Source organism: Ochotona curzoniae, unplaced genomic scaffold (assembly GCF_017591425.1).
Source record: "Ochotona curzoniae isolate NIBS_2020 unplaced genomic scaffold, NIBS_Ocur_1.0 contig_1014, whole genome shotgun sequence".
NCBI classification, from domain to species: domain Eukaryota; kingdom Metazoa; phylum Chordata; class Mammalia; order Lagomorpha; family Ochotonidae; genus Ochotona; species Ochotona curzoniae.
The window spans coordinates 21,879,240-21,899,179 of record NW_024464920.1 but is presented as its reverse complement, the minus strand read 5'-3'; positions in this window follow the sequence as shown (position 1 = coordinate 21,899,179).

The following is a 19,940-nucleotide window of genomic DNA, read 5'->3' as shown; positions in this document are numbered from 1 at the left end:
AAACTTTAATAGAGAAAAAACAGTTTGTCATTTTTAAGGCAGACCTAAATAAAACAGACAACTGAGCTAAATATAAATGGAGTCGGTCTATCAGTATGCCACTCTCCTCAAACCCTAGAATTGTAAAATCAGCAATGTATAAATGGCTTTTTAAAAGTGCATCTTTGTGATTTGAATCTAATGACAAGTGTTTGTTGTATTATAACCTATGAATAGTTCAATTTTCAAAATTCTTTTTTAGAATTTCCTAGAAATTCTGGCATCTGTAGTACAGAGGGATTTGAGTAGTCACTAAATGTGACACACATGGATATATATATATATATACATATATATATATACATGCATATATATACACATATACTCGCTTATTTATAAATCCACAAAGAATTTAAGTTTGAAGATGTTGAATAATTAATTACAAGAACATTATTAAAATACATAATTAAAAGAATAAATGTAGTTGGACTTCTTTAGTTTATGTAAGAGTAAGAATATGAATTTTATTTGAAGGAATTCTGGAGCAGGATGTAATCTATATTGTTACAATTTTAAGCTTAACATTTTTCTAATTATTTTGATAATTTTTTAAATTGTGGCATCACAAATTTTTTCTTGTTTGTTTCTTTTTTTTGTAATAGGAACAGTCTGATCTTACATTCTGTAGGTGTGAAAACACATTTAAAAAAATATCTTTTAAAATTCAGTGAAAAATACATCTCTTAGTTAAAGTTAAAACAGGAAAATCGTGCCGAAATACAGCTTGAACAGACATTACTTGTTATAACTATTTGAAAACCTCTGAATTTGTATGTGTATATTTTCTGTTATTTCTCAAACAATAATGCATTAGATTATAGAAATGGAGACTTAATAATAATTATTGCCACAATGCAAAAGTGCCGATTCAGTGTTAAGCACTTTATGAATGCAGGAACTTACCCCATATTCACTTAAAGCCTCAAGCAGTTATAGTCATAAGTGGTCCTTCCTAAGTGAGTACTTAAAAATCTCTAAATATCACAGAATGAATTGTTCTTGTTGATTTTTGTTCTTATTCCTCCACTCATTTTCGGTTTCCTTCAAATTAGTATAATAACAACATATGGCTTCAGTAATAAGAGTCTTCATGAACTGGAATTAGTTATGGTCAAGTCTGATTTCATCCAAGGTGAAATATGACTTCCTTTCCATTAACAACTCGGATACACTGCATAAATCACCGAGTAGCTTAATATTAAGTTTCAAATGAAGGTATGCTCATTTAAATGTTTATTTTGTGATGGATAATTAAGAGAGATAAGACTTGTATAATAATATATCCCAATTTCACTTTAATGACGCTAACAGTTTAAATTGTTTCGGTAAATGTTACCTGTTTGTGTAAACGTATTTGTTCTTTTACTTCCCCTTTCCCCTTAACTCCCCCTTTTCTTCTTTTTCTCTTTTTAACTATTTCATCAATCAGGTCATAAAACTGTTGCATCCAAAGCACACAGTTTTGTTACAGAGAAACAGGTATTTTTTTTTCCTGTATGGATTTTCAACGTAAACATAATGGTCTGCATGTAAATCATATTTTTATAATAAGGTCAGTTTATTGCTGGTCAAGAGTTTTGTATTTTTGCTCATGGAAATTTCAACTTTCTTTCCTTCTTTATTTCTCTATCTCTTCCTTCCTCCCTCCCTCATTCCCTCTTTCTTTCCTTCTTTTTTTCTTCCTTCTTTACTTCCTTCTTTCCTCCCCTCCTCCTCCCTCCCTCCTTCCATCTTCTCTCCCTCCTTCCCTTCCTTCCTTCAATATTTCATCTACTGTTTCATTCTCCGAATGCTGGGCCTGGGCCAGGATGAAAGCATGAGCCAGGAAGTGAACCCAGACCTCTGGCATGGTTCATAGGGACCCAATCACTGAGTTACCCCCAGTGCTTCCCAGGGTGCTGATTAAAAAGGACCAAAACTGAAGTGGAGCTAGGTACATTTATCAATAACTCTAAAGTACCAGATTTCAAGCATTTGAAATCAGGCTCTTTGATAAGAGATACAGAAATCCCAAGAGTCTCAATTGTTGCACCAAACACCCACCCCGGAAAAGAGAGCTAAAGATGGATTTCAGCTTGATTTTTAAAAGGAAACATATTTCATAAGAATATGTACAGTGTTCAAATAACCCAAAAATACATGACTTGAAAAACAAGTCTCCTAGAGGCTGCCACTGTTACCAGACACACTCATGTTCCCCAATAGCTGTATTTGGACTTCCTCAGATATATTTTTATCATCACATTTAAAACCAGTGTTCCAATATGCATGCAGGATTCTATATATTTTCAGTTAAGAAGTAATTTTATCTATATCACTGTAGTTTAATCCATACAAACTACAGTGATATATAAGTGATTAATTATGTATAGCAGAATAATTATGTCTTTTGTGACTGGCTAATGCAGTAATAATAGTGTAAGATTCAAATGATTCCTCTTAGTATAAGCAAATTTAGTTTAAGAATTTTAAGTGTTTTTGGCAAAATTTGTGTTGATGTAGCTCATCAAATATACTCAGTATTTTTATAGACTTGATCATATTTAAAGATTTTTAGAAATGATTCTACTTTCCTGATATTTCAAAGTTTTCTGATGTTAATAGATACTGTAGTGTCTTAGGGTTTTTTGGTGTGATTTTTAATTTATTGGATAAACAGACATGAACAGCAAAGAGTGTGAACGAGAGCTCCCTTTAATGAGTCAGTCTCTAAATGTATGCAATCCATATCTCCTGCGCAGGAAGCAGGGACCCAGTTCCATGAATCATCACCACTGTGTGCCAGGGTCTGCATTAGTGGAAAGCTGGGGTCAGGAGCTAGAGCTTGGTAATGGAACCCAGGTAATTGAAAATGGAAGACCAGCATCTTCACTGGCAATTTTGACACTAGACTTTTGAGTGAATGCCAATATCAGTATTCAGCCCTGAACATTATAATCTTCTGTAGGACTTGTAATACTTGAGTTCATATATGATCAGATACTATTACAGATACTATTTACAAATCATTTTATGCATCTATACGTTGAAGCCATAGGATGTTATCCATAATTATTTTAAAACATTTCAAGATGTAACATGTTAAGAGTAGTTTTGCACATGTTAGCTACATGACATTTCTCTTTTTTAAATGTTTATTTGAAAGGCAGAATTATAGACAGAGGGAGAACCAGAGAGATGAATGCCAGAGTTATAGAGAAAAGGAGAACAGAGAGAACTTCTGTCCACTGGTTCACCCCCCAAATGGTCACAAAAGCTGTTACTGGACCAAACTGAAGCCTGAAGCTAGGAGCTGCATAATATCCCCATGTGGGTGCAAAGGACCAAGCACTTGAACCATCCTCTGCTGCTTTTCCAGAAACATTGTCAGCAAGCCGGATTGGAGGTGGAACAGCCAGGACTCAAACTAGCACCCATATGGGATGCTGGAATTCCAATCAGTGGTTTCTCCTGTTATCTCACAGTGTCAGCCCCAACATCTCTTTTATAACAAAAAGGATGTGGAATGTTTTAACATATACTGATTTTTCAATTTATTTCTAAACTTTGGTAAACGTAAAAATGATAGTTCAGATACGGAGAGATTTTATTACATGACAGATCTATTTCAAGTGTGTTTGTTTATTATTCATTGATCCCTACAATAAAACCTTTATGAGGTTTTAAATTCAGTCCATTTTAGAGAAAAAGATGTTGAGAAACATGAGTGTGAAGCTCTTTATCTAAGGTCATGTGGTTGTTTATTATTACAGCTGGAAACCAATGTAGGGGATTTTGGACTTAAAGCCAAGGGGACCCCAATCCTTTTATTACTTAAACTGAAAAATCCTGGAGCATTATTTCAGCATTGTTCCATAGTAATCACCTTTCTGCTGTCAAAGAACCTAAATTCTAGTGGAATTAGCAAATGCAAAAATAGAGAATGGGAAGAACCAGAACCGTGTGCAGAGAAATCAGGAAGGGTCCCCAAAGGGGGGACTTTGGATTGTATTATGTTGTCTTGAAAAGTGATATTAAAAAATGCAAGAAAAAATTATTTAGAGATAGTGCTGGTTTGGAGAAGACTGAAGAAGGACACATTTTAAAAATTAACTAATTACCTATTTTGAAAGGCAGAGGCAGAATTTCCTCACATCTTCAGGCACACCGTAGTTGAGACTGCTCTAGGCTGAAGGTGGGAGTCAGAACTCATGCCTCACCAGCATAGATCTCAGCAACCTAACTACCGGAGCCATACTTCCTGCCTATGGGATGTGGAGTAGGAAGGTGGAAATGAGGGTAGAGCCAAAATTCCAAATCAGGCACTCAGAACTTACATTTTAACTGCTAAGTCAAACTCTTCAAGACACATTTTTAAACACGGTACTAAGGGAAGATCTCCCTTGAGTACAGATCTGACTGGTGATTTGAGGAAAAAAAAAAGAAGCCATGTGGGTAAGGAGGAATCCTTGAAAGCATATTTCACAGGGTTAACACAGCTAAGTGGTTTAGGGCTTTTTATTCTGAATGAAGTGTAGGGTTTGGGCCAGTAAAGTAATGCATTCCAAGTTGGATTTCACAAGGTCGTTTTGAGTAAGATGTTCTAGCTAGAACATACTTAGTGGAGCAAGGTAGAAATAGAGAAAATTCTTTGAAGGCTTATGTGCTAAGCAGAGTTGCTCTGTATTTTTTCTGTTTCCCTTAGATTTTCTTTTTTGTCACCTCTGAGTGCATAAAGAGAACACTGGAACAGCTCAGAAATGTGTTACCATATAATTTTTATAAAAAATTTTCCCATAGAGAATAAGGTGTGCAATAGTGCTTAAGCTTTGTTTTGTTTTATTCAGCATGTTATATGTATTTTAGCCACTTTGCCACCTCACTCACTGTTTGGGACAAATAGATGCAGCAGTACTAACTCCAATGCATCTGAAAAAGTGCAGACAAATCAAATGTTTTTTTCCCTGCTTTGAAGACTTCCTACTGCAACTCTCAAAGTCAGAGAAAGAGAAGCATTAAGGGTTCATGAATATAGAGTGGGAATAACTAGTTCTGAAAGATATCCTCCATAAAAGACCTAAATTGGTATGGCTTTTCAAGAAGATTAAGACAAAATGCTTTTGCTTTACAATGTTTTACATTTAATTTTACTTTAAACAAAGTATGTTAATTTTAGCATTCAACATTAAACTTGTTTTTCGAGGAATGATTTTCAAAATTGTGAGATCTTTGATGCAAATTTTAAAATACCCATTACCAAAATACTACTTTTTATAGCTAAAAGCATAGCAGCAGTTAGAATAGAAAAAAAGTATGATCTGTGTTTTAATGAGTATCTGCTCCTTATGTGACAGCATAGTCAGCAAGTATTTAGGTATTACTAGACATTCTAGGAATTTTTTCAGGAAGTATAAAATGAAGTTGCAGTGCTTAAATGATTCACAAAACATTTTCAGAGAGGGTACGACAGCATATTATTTTTGGTTTAAGTAAGATGGTTGAGTCAAGATGCTATTTCAGGTGCTTCTGTCAGGCCAGCAGCATTCAGATGGTGTAGGTTAAGTTGCCATCTCTGACAGCAACAACCTTTGTTGGAGTGCCGACACTTGGGATCCCAGCTACTCCGCTTTCAATCCAGCTACCTGCTATTGTGTCTGAGAAGGGAGCATTTGATGATTCAAGTGCTAGGTGCACCATCACACAACTGATGGAATCCCTGGCTCTTGGCTTCAGCCTTGACTAACCTTAGCTTAGGAGGCCAAATGGGGAGTGAACCACTGAATGGAAGGTGTTTTTTCTCTATCACTCTGCCTTTCAAACAAATAATTTAAAATGGGAGAAAGTGCCTATGTTCCTTGTTAGAATGCAAAGTTTTAATGTCTAAAAATGCCTAAATCTTTCTCCTGATTTCAGGTTCCTGAAATGGAAGCCATTGTGATGGCATACACGGTCATTGTAATGTTTTTTCTTTTGAAATGATTAGCTATTTAAGAGACATGCTGAAAAGCACACACAAGCAATTTGAGGTGAAATCATTCAACATATTTTCATCGTCTACATCACATGATCTTGGTATAACAAACCAGTAAAGGCAAGAATGTTCATTGTAATGGATTTCCCTCACCCATGGAATTTAGGAGCTAGTGCTTCACTGTGACGCTTTACTTTCCACCTTGGGATACCATTGTATGTACATTTACTTCTGGTACATAAACTCCTTAATAGTAGAGCAAATACCTCAATGATCTTTATTCCACAAATGATTTCTTGTAAAGCTTGTACTGGATGAATGAAGCATGTGTTTTATGCTGAAATGCTGAAAACACAGGTGTAGTATTATTAAATAAAGGTTGCTTGACTATATGTGTTTTCCAGGTGTGATTTTCCTAGCCTACTTGATGGAGGCTTTTAAAAAAATGGAAATATTTGGAACTATCTAAATTAGTATTTTTGTTTATAAGGATACTTGCTCAAGATTTGCAGCCATAAGCTAGTAATAGAGTGTTTATGATTTTTTTAGCACATTGTTAATAATTAAACATTATGTAAGAAAATGAAGATATCAGTTTCTATCAGTATAAGTTAACAGAACCTCAGATATATTTTAAAAGATTTTTAGAATGCTAAATGGTTAAGTGACAAATAGACCCATTTCCATTTGCCAAACTTTGATGAAGCATATTTGAGCTGCTGATACGTTTATCTTACTGGGAGACATAACATAAATATTCTGATTAGTATGGTGCTTGAATGAGGAAATTCGCAATGCATAATTATTTCTGGAATGGCCGTTTTCTTTTCCAAGTTAGGAGTTGTTCATTTCTTTGGAGTTGTTCAGGAAACACTTGTTCCAGCCACCTTCCGAACTTCTCTGTACTTTTTCACAGTTGAACATATCTCTCCTTGGTGATTGGTGAATATCTTTGGAAGCTCTGAGTCATGGTTCGTCAGGAAAGCAAGGCTGTGATTTGCATTCTAGCATATCCTCCCCCTTCCTCCTGTTCACTGTCAATTCTATTTTTACATCGGAGCAAAGGTTCTTTTAGGCATTTTTGTACTCTGAAGTTTCTTGCTTCCACGCCTTCGTTTTATCAGACATATACTTGGCAATAAAAATCTTTATTAGAACAAGACAGCTGTAACCAGATGAAAACCTAAGGCCAAAGCTTTTCTTTTATCCTAAATCCTTTACTCTTTTATTCTGCTGGACTATTATCAATTTTATGTCTCAGTTGTGCCAGACTGCTTGATTGAATTAATTTGTGAAGCCAATCAGAATTTCTCAAGTACCTAGGGTTAATCCATTGACAAGAATATATAGAATTCTACTTTGTCCAAGATGTTTGCTAAGCATTAATTAATAATGTTTTGTCCTGGCCCTTTTGTTTTCTCAAAGATTTCAGGATTTTTGTTGTAATTTACATAAATAATACAGGTGCAGTTTTCCAAACAATGAAACCAATTTTGATCATGTCATGAAAATGTTAAGACCCCCCCCAAAGCTAAGATCCATAGAACAGAAAGGCAAAAATGTGTGGAACACCTCTTGAGACCTCACTGCAAGTTAGGTTTGAATGTGTAAATGTAAAGATAGGGCAGAAGTGGTGTGCAATGTGCAAAAGGAGAAAATTCACCTTGTAGCCATGTAGGAGAAAGATGAGACATGATCTGTGTTTAAGAGTTACTGCTGAACATTTCATGATATTCCACGCTGTAGGTACAAGCATGGACGTTTTAAATTGCTGATTTATTATTTGTTTAGCTTTTATTTTCCTCTCTCAGATTGTTAAGCACAAAATGGACTCTTGCTACAGTTATTTGCTAAGAAATTGCTAAATATAAGAATGAAAGATAGTCACCAGCATACACTAATATTCACTGTACTAAGCACATTTTACCATATTATTTTTCTTTGTTAATCATAACACCATATTATCAGTTTCATTTTCCTGGTAAGAAAATGTTTTTAGGCAGACTCATGATTTTATCAGGTATGAAAATCTGTTAAATGATTGCACTGACCATTAGACTCAGCAGATTTTACTCCACATACCTGTTCCTGTCACCAAGGCTTTCTCATACATTTTCTTTTTCTTTTTTTTTTTTTTGCAAGGAAATTAAAAGTGAACTATTTCCTAATGCATAATTGAGCAGTTAGAAATGCATTTGTGAAAATTTTGTCTATGTATCTAGCAAAAATATTCTAGGATTTACAGACTTTTGAAATACCCAAATTGACATTTATTTGCCAATAGAAGAATAGAATTTGGTAGTTTTGAAATGTAATACTTATTGAATCTCATATTGTTTAGGATGAAAGAAAATAATGTCAGAAATATACCTAGAATTATATGACAAAATAAACTATGCACAGGAGAAAGGTCATAATTCAATTTTTGATGACATCCATTAAGTAGTCTTTTGTCTATATCCATTCTTAAAACACTACGTACTGTGTACCAAAATGAACCAAATTCAAACTAGGATACCCGTCATCTCATGTGTGTCTTCACAAAGCAAGCACTGTGAAGCTTAAATGCTTAGGATTGTTGAAATAAATCCTTCTATCTATGAACAATTGTTTAAGACATGCTGGAACATCTAAGGAAACTGAATAAGTTAAAAGCTGTGTTACAATTTGCATGTTAGTAATTTGTCATTATTCTTCTCTTTATATAATTCTTGTCTTAATGCTTATGAATTAAAGGTCAAGGTCTGCTTGACATTCCTTTCATATCTTGTATAATTTCTCAGAACTAGGGATGTGGTAAATTCTTGCCAAATTTGAACTATGCCAAGTGTTTTAATGAGCGGCAATATTACTTGCATCCATAAAAAATAGATGGGCTTACTTGGTGATCTTTTGTGGTCACTGGTATGGAAAACAGAATCTGTGTTTTTCAAAAATGAAAATAACTACTTATCAGTTATCACTATTTTTTTACAATAATAACTTCATAATTGCTGTTACATTTGACTTCTGGACATATTATTCCGCAGACATTATCTTAGTCATGTATATCCAAAAGATCAACCATTGCAATTCATTCAAAACTTTTTGTTTAAAATTTTCAGTGTTCTTTATATTATAAAATTGGGAAAATGTTAGAAATATAAAAATAACACCAACAGAGACTCCAAATAATTTACTTGCATTCTTTTTCCCCCATTTAATTGCACATACAACTGAAAATTGGGATCCAAAAGCATTTCAGATATTGTTATATAAACAATGATGTGGATTTGCCAAATAAATTATGATTTGTTATTTTTCTGGAGAAATGATTTAGCATTCGGTAACAGAAATCTATATTGAGGCCTGAAGCAAAAAAAAAAAAAAGCAAGATCAGTTTTATATTTGTAGAATATAAGCCTATATGTTTGATTTAGCAACATGATGCTCACCCAAAATGATTTCAAGAGAAAATAATCCCATGGCAGTTAACAATGAAGAAAGAATTATTTTGAGAATTTCACATTTTGAGACACTTAGAATCCAAACTTGAGTCACTGAATTCTTGAACTGCAAAATGTAGGCTATGCTATATCAATATTACCATAATTCTCTCATGATGATTCAAGCTCATGGATCACTAAACTTTCCAACCAAGTTCATCTACTTATAATTTTGATCAACCTCTACAAGGACCATTGAGATGACTTCATCTCAATGACAGGCATTGTGCTAGTGAGGATACACAGATTCCAAGCACACAAATAAAAATGATTTCTGAGAATTTGGGACAATTTGAACACCTAAAGACATTAATAGCTAATAGTACATAATGATTTTTTTAAACTTGCTTTCGTTTTTTTCAATTAATAATTGGCCAGTTTACTAGAATATTTGCATGTTTGATGCTGACACTAATGTTATTACTGAATAATATTATTTCTACTTGTAATAACAATTTTTTTAAAACATAAACTTGGAAAAAATACATTTGTTCTGCAGAAAAATGAATCAGTATGAATCCTAGGATTGAAAACCAGAAGAATCTGGGCACATTCTTCTCCCTCTGATGAGGAAAGTCTAAGCAGTGACATGCATCCCGGTTGGAGTCTTGGTCAATCCTCTCCATACAAATGTGCTGGGCAAGCAGTGGATGAAGGCCCAGGTACCGGAGTTGCTGCCATCCACTTGGGAGGCCCAATGAAACCCCTACTGTTTGTGTGCCTCCCGTGTAATAAATATTTTCGTTAGTTTTGCTAGAAATATGGCATCTGCATTTGAAAAATAAACTATAACAGGAACATTTTCATTTATCTGTAATTAAGACATATCTTTAAAGACCGTCTATGAAAAGTTTCCATTTGTATTTAGTGACTCAATTACTTTTGATACATACAAAATATTTTAATTATGAGAATATATGTTAAGCCATTGGACACAAAATTGAATGGTTTTCATGTGTGTCCAATATTTGAAAAACGGAAACTAATTTTTTTTGAGGAGAATGAAAAGTGAAAAAGTAGTATATTAGCCAGGTATTGTCTAAAGTTGTTTGAACCTGTGGACTACTATGCAATCTACTTCCTTTACAACTAATTGGAGTCCCAGCCAAGAGAAATTCAGTCTCCCTTTCTGCGTGGGGATTTTTTTAAATTGGTTAAGTAGAAAGAAAATGAGAGAAAGAAGCATAGCGACAAGGAGCAAATCAGTTTGCATTGCCACACAAGGTGCAGTTATTTTATTTTTGAAGCTTTCTCAAATGTAAATGAGAACAGTTGTAACTGTGTCCGAAGGAAATGATGCAGAGCCCTACCGGACAATTCTTGGTATGAGTTTTGCAACTGCTGTTTGAACAAAAAAAATGAATTTGTTTCCAGAAATCGAACACTGCATATTGCAAACAGCTTTTAGCATTTTCTTTTCTGTAAGCTTTAAGTGTAAATTTTAGTGGATATTATTCCTTTCTACTAAGCTAAATTGCAACTTGCTGTATTTGAATAAAAAGCTGACTGTTTCTATGGCTGTGTTAAATCAGGAATGAGTAATGTCCTCACAGGAATTAAATTAAAAAAATTGGAATACTTTAAGGAAAAAAGCCATGGAGTATGCAATAAATTAGCAGGGACATGCCTCAGGCAAAATTATGGAGGAAATATTTTAGCTCCCTATTCTTATTTATGTGTTAGGGAAAGAAGTTTGTGCAACTCAAAATTACATCAGAAATATATATATAGTAAGAGTAATTTGAAATTAAATACAGAACACTATCCTTTCATGGATAAGATATATTCCCAGACAATACATCCTAATGTAAATGAAGACTTTAGAGTAGAGAGGAGTTAGTGATAGAGGTTTATGAGATTAGTAATAAAAGACATTTAATTATGTTTATTTTAAAATCTGTAAAATATATTAAGAAAAAATTTATGACAAGGTATCTGAATTATCTTCATTTTCCTTCATGAATACAAGATGAAAAACAAAAGTCATTTTAAATTTAAACTTTGACATATAAAAAAGCATTTCATACTGTAAAATTAGTCTTAATAAACACACATGCATAATTAGAAAGTTTATTTTTCTGAAATCTGAGAACCTCAGAAGCTCATAAGTGCTCTTGACCTATGTTACATTATGTCAATGAACTTGTGACAGTGTTGTTTAGTGTGGTTCTTACACTGCTTGCTGATAGATTATGAAAGTACATCATGCATTTAATATGCATAGTAACTGTGCAATAATTAAGAAAAGATGTGCCACAGTGTAGCTTTCAAACTTTTTTCTTTAAAAGAACATATGAAAAGCATTCAGAACAATTTATCCTTCACAAATGCTAAATATTGGGATGCTACTTCTTTTCAATGTAGTTCAAACATATCAACATAAAATATTATCTACTAAAATCAGAGTACATAGGATAGGTTCAGTAGCAAAAAATTAAATTCTTTGTTTTGCATTTCTTTGCAACCTAGGCTTATATAATAGTTTTCCTCTTTGCATAAAACTTAGAAATGCTCAAAAATTGCAGATTAACATTGTTTTGTGAAAGAAATAGAGCTGTTTATCCTGATCCTTTACATTGAGTAGTCAAATGATGCCATCACACCAATTCAAATTAGATATCATGCTCTGACTTGCTCAGTAACACTAAGAAGGGTTCATATGTAATTTGTGAAGTACTATAATGAAATTTCTACTCTAGAGCTGTAGACTTTCCATCTCAAAACACACCAAAATTGTTAGGTGTAGATTTTTTCGTGTTATTGACCCATTGATAAACAAGAATACAAATTTAAATTATTGGAATTTATCTCCGTACTGGCACAAAAGCACATATTGATCAGGGAATATCACTACAATTTCGAATTTTCTGGAGTCAGATTTTTATCCTTAAGGTGTATGTAACAACGGTATAACAATAAATTCCTTAACTTCACCACCTGTAATCTGTATATTGCTATTGCTTTTTTATTTTCTTCTCATATATAGATCATCCCCTATCCATGCCAAAAAAATTCAGTTAGAGGCAGGAAACAGCAGTCACTGAAAATAACAAGTTGGTGCCTGAGTGTTTACCTTTTGTTTGGCTGTTTTATCGCTGTGTCAAAGAATGACAAATATAATCCCTATTCTTAAAACTTCCTCAGCCCTCTGATCTTCCCAGAGTCATAGAAAGTAGAATTTGAATGGCTTTAATCTAGTTTGTCTTAGTAATAGACCCACAGTCCATCAAGAAACAAATGCCATTCTGTGGCTCTAGTTAAACAGAATTCATGATTGTTTTTTCCCTTAGGACTGCATTGCAACCTCAGATGAGAATGGCAGCGAGCCAGCAGGTCCTGCCAGCTGGCTTTCTGTTGTTCTCTGGGTTTTGGAGAACATGAGCAGAGATATTTTTGATCCTGCAGGCCAATTCAAGCATGATTTACAACGAAGACGAAAATCTTTGGCAGTGATTCCACATGTAGTGAAGTTATGCCTTTCACATAAAAGAACATTGCAATTTATGTGTGTTCAACCTTTTAAAATAGGCATTGGCTAATTTTCAGAGAAAATCAGATTATTTATAAGCAAGCTTGCTTCCCCAAAATTTATGGTAAAGCCAATAAAGATACAAAGCAATTTAACTATTGGTATTGAAATATTATGTTCCTGTTTTTCTTCTATTCAAATTCTTGAAGTCTTTAGTGTGCACCTACTATGTGTCTGGCACAGGCATGTCACTGCATAAATTCATTGTTGTAACTTCAAAAATTCTATAATATTGCTTTTTTAAGTATAATATGAAACATAGTTCACTAAATGTCACTGTGGTCAAACAAAATCTGTTATGTAATTTCTCATTTGACACTCATTAATTGAGATTATTAATTAATTCCTCATGGGTGTCTCTAGGGCTTTATGTCTTGTCTATCAGTTACTATAGAGCCAGAACAGTGCCTGGTATGAACTAAAAGTGCAATGCAATAAATGATCCAACAAATAAATATGGAAATCTGCATAATATAGAAAGTCAATTACAGGGATTAAGTTAATGATGAACAGCCACAAACCCTGTACAAGTAATGTTTTCATTTCAAAATCTGTGTGATATTGCCTAAATATATCATTCATTGCAGTTAAAAAGATGTCGATATGTATTAAAGTATATAATGTACTAAAAGGTAAAAGTATGCAGTCCGTATTTGTAAATGGAAACAGATACAATATATGTGGCTTAAAAGTTTAAATATGCATTGGAAATATTAATATTTGTCACCTGAAATATTTTTCTTTTTTCCCTTTTATTCAAGAAGATTCTTTGAAGTGTTATAGACCTCTTAAAAATGTTCAGTTCTGTGCTGAGCTTGCATGCAATTAAATGAATTCTCTGAACTTGGTTTTACAATCCTGTGAAAATCTTTCCTCTAATAAAATTAATTCAATATGCATTATTATTTTATTAGACATTTTTCAGTGAAATTACAAAATGGTGTTATAGTTAGATTACTTTATAGGTGAAACAGTGGTTTCTAATTTGAGAGCTCCTTGAAGAGAAGTCATTAATTTTTTTGATATAATTGAATTTAGTTCCCAGTATATTATCTAAGCCACTTTTAGAAACAGGAATTAAGAAAATACATGAATATATATATATTCATATATATATTCATATATATATATATATACTTGGTACCTAAATTAAAAATAGCATTATTTTGCAGTTGTATAGTGAGGCTAAACTCATTTGTGACAAAATAGGTAAGTAAATGCATAGCAACTGAAAGATGGAAATAGGTGCATATGTGTGACTGTGCAAGGATGTGGGTAAAGACTGTGCTTTTATAATTGATGAGCAAAAATACTGAAAAGGTATGTTCTCTTTTTATTTTATTTTCTCTCCTTTTAAAAAGGATTTATTTGTTAGAGTTACAGAGGTGCAGAGACAGAAAGAGGTCTTTTGCCTGTCAGTTCACTACCCAAATGGCTGTAGTAGGCAGGGCTGTGCAAAGCTAAAGCACAAATACGTGTGTCTCTCCCACATTCTTAACTGAGGCTGCTTTTCTAGGCCATTTAGCAGGGAGCTGGATCAGAAGTTGAGCAGTTGGCATTGCATGTGGTAGTCACAATGCTGGTCCCTTCATTGTCTCATTTAACAAATATGAACACCATATGGACATATTACCAGGTTCTTTCTGTCACTAATTCTACATTTGTGAATAAGCCAGATTACTAACTTAGACTCATGAAGAAGGAGAAGAAATTTTAGTGTGAGGGCCTTCAGCAACTTTATGAACTATTAATATTATCTTTTTTAAAAAGATTTATTTTTATTATTTTTTTTTTATTGGAAAGGCGGATATACAGAGAGGAGAGACAGAGAGGAAGATCTTCCGTCTGATGATTCACTCCCCAAGTGAGCGCAACGGGCCGATACTATGCTGGTCCGAAGCCAGGAGCCTCTTCCGGGTCTCCCACGCGGGTGCAGATTCCCAAAGCCCTGGGCCGTCCTCGACTGCTTTCCCAGGCCACAGGCAGGGAGCTGGAAGGGAAGCGGGGCTGCCGGGATAGAACCAGTGCCCATATGGGATCCTGGGGCGTGCAAGGCGAGGACCTTTAACCACTTGCGCCACCTCACCGGGCCCAATATTATCTTTTAAATTGTGTTTTCCACCAATTATTTGATGCCCCTCACAAGTAAGTAAATAAGCAGAGTGTATTTGACAGTGAGAAGAGTAGGCTGGGAAATGATTATGTGTTGTTCTGAGCAATTGAAATGGAATTGTCAGTCTGCTTTGAAACTAGCCACAATGACAACAAAATGCCATGAGTTGAAAGATTGTATGTCCTGTTTTCTAAGGGAAAAGAAGGAAGGAAGGGAGGGAGGGAGGGAGGAATGGAAGGAAAGAAGAAAGAAAAAGAGGGAGGGAGGGAGGAAGAGTGACCACCAAGCTAAGGACTCTGATGGAGAGAAGTGATGCTGGTTCTTGAGACATGGAAGGAAGGCATGTTTAACCTTAGAGAGTAAAACTAGAGGAAAGGAGTGGAGAAGATAGTAGTAAATATGATATACAAACTTCCATCCATTTGGGTTTTGTGGGCCAGAAAAATAACTGAATTCCTAGTATAAAGAATTGTAAACAGAATTGTGGTGGAATCTTATATATGTCTGTAGTCTTAGAAAACTGTTTAATGGAATAGTTGGGAAAGTATGTTTATTCTGTACTCCACATGAATTTGAATCTATTGGTCATTGATTCCTGTTCCTTAATTTAAATACTCAGAACCATCAAAAATGCATATTTTCAATTTAACATGATTTGTCAGAATACTAGCAGGCAATTAACATTTGAACTAATATTTTCTCTTTCATCCTTTCACAGCAATTCATGGTTAAGTGTTCTCATGAGCCAATTAAACCATACCCAATCCATTTATTTCACTATATCCTTCCTACATAAAACTTCACACAGTACTTTCAAAGGCAAATGTGTGTACATCTCTGTGTGATTGGCTTGGTATTGGTTCTTTGTTTCTCTAACTGGAAGAACAGCTGTTAAAAATACCTTTTCACTTCAACCATTAATGTCTAATGATTTTTTTCATAGTCATGAAGCCACCTATTATGTAAGAACATTAATTTTATATTGTACATGGACCTCATAAAATAATTATTCACAAAATGTCTTCAATGACTGATGAAATTTAGTGTTAGTTACTGAGTCTGGGAATTTATTTTGGTGTAGTGTTTTTCTTCTTTTGTATTTCCACATAACAATATCTGCCAGGAAAATGCTGTATTTAAACCCCTGAGAAGTTCAAAAGGGATTGAAGATAGCAAAGGGAGTTCTTTTATATTTGGATATCCTCTGTAATTACATTTCTGTCTCAGCATTAATAAAACTAAGCTTTTGCCGCATTTGATTTCCATTTTCGTGGCGGTTCGTGGCTGAGGCCATTATTATTTGTGCAAAAGGACAATCTAGCAGTTAAAAGTTGCATAAGTGTAAATTGGAGGATAACTGGAAGAGATAATTTGTTGCTATGAAAACATGTCCAAATATTTTTCATGTCGTGGTTCACAAAATAGTGATGGCAAGACCAGTCCAAATTCCTCCTATAATACCAACTAGTGGTTGTCAGGAGCACTTGGCTTTCAAGGTAGTCATGAACTTGGGCTGCATCCATGTGCTTTTGAGAAAGGAATAGGTCTTTTATTTTCTGAAGGGGGAGAGAGTTTTTGATTTTTTTAATTTTCATTGCATTCAAGAGACTGAAAAATACAAACAGAAACAAAGAGATCCTCCAACTTCTGATTCATTCACAAATTGTAACAGCCATGGGGGGGGGGGAGGAGCGGGGGCAGGGTGGAGGCACAAACCCAGAGTTCCAATTACTTGAGCAATCATTTAGTTCTTCCCAATATATGTGTGAGCAGGAAGCAGGATTTGAAGTCAATTAGCTAGGATAAGCCAGGCACTCTGATATGAAATGAAGACATCTTAAGCCATGACCCAATCAAAGCACTAAAATGGCTGCCCCCAGGTAAAAATGCTCTCAAAAATGGCACAAAAACAGTCTCCCATACTTGCGTGTATGCATGAATGCACACACACACACATGCGCACACACACATACCTACACATACATCTTCCATGCTAGATTCACTTCCAAATTGCAGCAACAGCCAAGGCTGAGCCAGGCCAAAGCTTGGCACCCGGAAGTCCATTTTGAACTCTCACATGGATTGCAGGAGCCCAACCGATAGAGTTGTCCTTCACTGTTTCCCAGAATGCATTAGTAGGAAATTAAATCAGAAGTAAAGTAGCCAGAACTCAAACTAGCAACTCCCTTGTGAAATGCAGCCTTGCTGAGAGGTAAATTAATTAACCTGTGTTGCATCATTAATCGCCCCAAGAAAAACACTGTTGATGAAAGAAATATAGGTACTACCTGTTACCTCTACATTCTTAAAAGCACACTGTATGCCTTGACCTATTATTTGCTTTTTAAAAATATTGTTGGTACCTTAATTTTAAAAGTATGGTACCTTGATTAGTCATGACTGTGACTCAGTCCGTAAGCAACTTCCATTAAGTTGCATATGAGATTTGCACATAGTGAGATACATTGGAGGGAATCACTAGTACCCTATAAAAGATATGAAATTTTAATGAGTCAGTAAGTATTTGAAGAGCACCTCAGCTGCTTAAATCGATTGTTGGATCCAAGGGCAGCATAGATCTACGTGGCCATAGAACTTCTCATCAGCAGTTTACAGTATCTCTACTTCACTCTGCCCAAGGATGAGACTCATTAGGTCTAGAGGAGATCATTAAACACCAGTTAACATCAAACAGAGAACACCGCATTTATATAGGAAACACTTAGAAGGAAAATTGCCGCAAGATAATACTGCTTGATATTTAAGGGAAGCTAGTATGAAGACATGATGTACTCAGTGTGCTTCAGTCTCATGAGTAATATATGAGCCATGTGCAAATGAACATATGTAGTATTGTAACAACGTTCATATAATTTTAACCTAAAACGTCACATTGTGTATATAATTATGTTACTTTGGCAGTTAGTCGTAGTTGAACTAACTTTTTTGGAAATTATTTTTTTCAGTAGAAAATTTAAAAGATTAAGTAGAATAAACTTTCTAATCTCCAGACATATTAATAGTTTTTAATGTTATAGTTTGTGAGTTTTGGTGATTATTAAATTTAGAATCTTGGGGGGAAAGAGGAGATACAATCTTCCAACCAAGATGTCTCAAACAACTTTAACAGATGTTTTTTCCCCTTCATTGCCCAATGGTGGGCAAAGCTTTTTTTATAAAGCAATCTACTGGTATAGGACCACTTTAATCTTGAGGGTGTGTCATCTTTATTTTCTATAGTCTACAAAAGTTATCTATTTTAACAGAATTTAACTGTAACTCTAAAGAGATTGTCTTGGGGCGATTCCTTCTTACCAGAAACAGTCCCCAGGAGGGGGGAAAAAAAGACGGAACTGTCTAAATAGTAAAACATAATTACCTTTCCACTATGGCCAGCGTTATGATTATGAAGAGTATGTGTTCATTGATTTAACACCAGCTTTCCACAGGACATAATATCTATGTCAGTTGCTCTGCTTATAATTCTGCTCTCTGCTAATGGCCTGTGAGAAACAGGGAAGGACAGATAATGTGTTTGGGCCCCTATCAGCCACATAGAAAACTCAGATGAAGCTCCTGACTGCTGGTTTCAGCATGGCACAGCAATGGCCTTTGTGGCCATGTGGGAAGTAAGCAAGCCAGCAGAGAGAAGATAACTCATATTTCACCCTCTCTCTGCAACTCTTTCAAATAAGTCCATCTTTAAAGAAATACATACATTAAGTTAAAGTGAGTTAATTTTGAGAAAAAATTGTGAGATTCAGCTCCAAGAAACATTTAAAACATGGCATCTCATATTTCATAAGTATTGGCAAATTTTTCCTTCCTTGGGGCAAGATAAAATATTTGTAATTTTAGCGTATCCTCCTTATCATACATTTCAAGGATTTTGTAGAAATAAATCATTATTTTTAGCAACTCTAAATGAAACCAATGTATCAAATTGTACCATAAATATACTTGTGCACTTGGAAAGTAAAAATCTAAAACATGTTTCTCTTAATATAAGAAGATGAACTGTTTTCAATAAAATTGTGAAAGTCTCAACATTTTTAAAATACAAGCAAGATAAATTGAGATTTAGTCCTATGGACCACTGAGAACAGGATCTGTTGAAGGATTTATATATAGATGAGATGTGTTCAAAAGTTCCTTCTAAATGTATGTTATAAAAATCTGTCAGTGATTTCATTTTTTGCACCATACTAAACTTATCTTCTAACTACATTTTCATAAGACCTTTTGAAATATTTTTGCATATACAAAAGAATAAAAAGATGTTCTAAAGATTCAATTCTTTATGGAAAGGTAGAATTCCCTTCAAGCATATAACAAGCAGCTATTTATACTTATCAACTCCCAGATCCTCTGAGCTACATATACAACAAAGAACAGAAATTTAAAGATCAGAGTCAAATTAGAAACAGATATAAGTACCAAAAATGAAAACATATTACTCAGCAGATGGCAAGTGGTATGAAGGAAAGAAAGAGCGATTGCTGGGCATTTCAGCAGAAATGTGGTTTGTACCTGTGCTACTTCTCATGCTAGTACAGTGAGTGATCAACATGGAAGCTGTGAGGGATAACCCTGTCGAAAAAGCCAGGTTAAACAGAGGGTGAGTTCTGCTCATCTTGATAAGTGGTGTTTGGAGTAGGAGAGCCATGGCATCGGACTTGACAAAGGGCTGCACAAAGTAGTGTCAAGGTCCCCATTTTCTCTTTGCTGAGCACATTATATCTTTGGGTTGTATTGATCTAGTCTGTCATTTCGGCTTGACATCTCATCACTAAAAACACTGATGTTACTGCCTACCCTGCCAAA